Here is a 1,967-nt window from a genome sequence, read left to right on the forward strand (position 1 = left end):
ACTGAAATTAATAATAAATTTAAATAAAAAATTACAAAAAAGAAATGAAATCATAAACTTTTACTGTTGTAAGTGAAAAATTTGTTCAATCACAAACAATTAAAAGGTAATCGCTAGCTAAAAAAAAGTAAAATCTGGAGTTTCATGGACATGTCAACAATTAAGGAACAAAAGTAATGAAGATTTACATAAACTCTAGTAACTCTTGCTGAAAGAAAAAAACCATGTTCTCAACACTAGAACAGGAGGCCAAGAGACAGAGTTTATGATAGCCAAGTCTGGAGAGTTTAGAAAAGGTAGTGGGTTCCACAGACGTGTTAGATAAAGTTGTCCAGGAAAGAGGAGATGCTCTAAGGCCTCTTCAGACTGGCCAAGAAAAAGCTAGGCTCACTGCTTGGAAAAGAGACATTTTCAGAAGAGTCATTTGGCACAAGTTCAAGCAGTGGCCTAGACCTTGGTTCTTGGAAAAAAGATACAATCTGAAAGGTCTTCGCAATGCCCTATGTAGATCTTTTTATCAGATTGAGAATGGAGAAAGATGCCCATGCTGCATCAAGGAAGAAAAACTTAATGACAAAGAAAGAAAGGACAAATTTCCACCTCCTTCTGCAGCCCCCAAATCAAGTTTTGCTTAAGATATTTGAACTCTTACCATTTTGTTTTTCATGACTTAGTCTACAAACAAAAAAGTAAATATGTTAAATGGTTTATAAGGAAATTTTTTCAATAAGTGTTTCTTTAATCATTACAAAAAAGCTTAAATATTACAGTATCAGGAATTAACAGTAAAAAATCCAATTCTGATTGGTTAAAGTAAGTTACTGTGATTAGCTCTTTTGCATAAACCACTAGGTACATGCCCAGGCATACTCTCTGTGTAAGAAGGGCATGCCCAGACAAGTTCCTTGTGTAAGCACTGTTTTGCATACTAGTTACTCTACTGTCAACAACATTCTTCCTGAGGGCAAGTGATCCCTCTCTACCATGACAGTCATAGGCTACCTTCTCAGAAACAGGAGCAGAGCTTAAGACAAAATAGAGAAGGGGGTGGTGGGTGTGAGTGGACTCAGACCATGTGTTAGCCATTTTGGTCATACCAAATCCTTCAGATTTTGGAAGGCCTTTGCACATCACCTCTGCTGGGAAAATGTGGTCTAGACTCTGGCTTACTTTTCAGAAACTGGCAATTATTTATATTTAGAAGTACATTATCAATCACTATTTATAGTTTTGTACAATATATTTAGATTTTTGCCTTTTAATAACATCACATTGATAAGAACACTTTTAAGTAATGAGAGAAAGGAAACATTTCCCCTCATGAAGATTTTTAAAACTGGTAACAACCTCTACATTTGAAAAGAAAATCTCTGTTAAGCTGTGTCATTCTCTGGTCATTAGGTGGAGCCATTGCAGTCAGTGGTTCTCTCAAGCTTAAACTATTTCTAGAGAAACTTCCTCTTCTTTTGGCTTAAAACCCCAGTCCTTGTAGAAAGTACTTAACATGAAATTTTAACTCATTGACTCCTCTTAAATAGAAAAGAGCCTGAGCAGGGAAAGATAAAATACACAGTGAACCCATGCACATTATAACCCTTGTTTATGCTTCTTACTGGAATGGGGATTCATTGTTTTGAATTATCAGTGAGAGTTAACTCTGGTGTGTTTAGTTACACAATGATGAGCTTAAAAAAAAAAATCTATGCTGCCAACTGGTGAAAAGGAAGGAGTGACTAATGTCTGAAGGTCCAAACGTTAATATCCTCATGTCCTACCCAGTTGCGACATAAGGGTTTTTCTTTTAAAAACAGAACAAAACAGAGAAAAAACAGCGGTGCTGATTTCTCAATTTGGCCCCAATAATTATTCCTCAGCTTGTAATTGTGCTTGCTCTTTCATTTCCTCCTTTAATGATAAAGGAAGCCACAGTTGCTAAGTGTTTAACCAAAACATCAGAAAAGGCAAGT

The 1,967-nt window shown here is 35.9% G+C and overlaps 1 pseudogene; it reads left to right on the forward strand.

The window, feature by feature from the left end:
* Positions 1 to 124: 124 nt before the first annotated feature.
* LOC102868631 lies at positions 125 to 669 on the forward strand (annotated as a pseudogene).
* The last annotated feature ends 1,298 nt before the right edge of the window (positions 670 to 1,967 follow it).

This window comes from Elephantulus edwardii, unplaced genomic scaffold (genome assembly GCF_000299155.1).
Source record: "Elephantulus edwardii isolate Elephantulus edwardi_28Jun2011 unplaced genomic scaffold, EleEdw1.0 scaffold00047, whole genome shotgun sequence".
NCBI classification, from domain to species: Eukaryota; Metazoa; Chordata; class Mammalia; order Macroscelidea; family Macroscelididae; genus Elephantulus; species Elephantulus edwardii.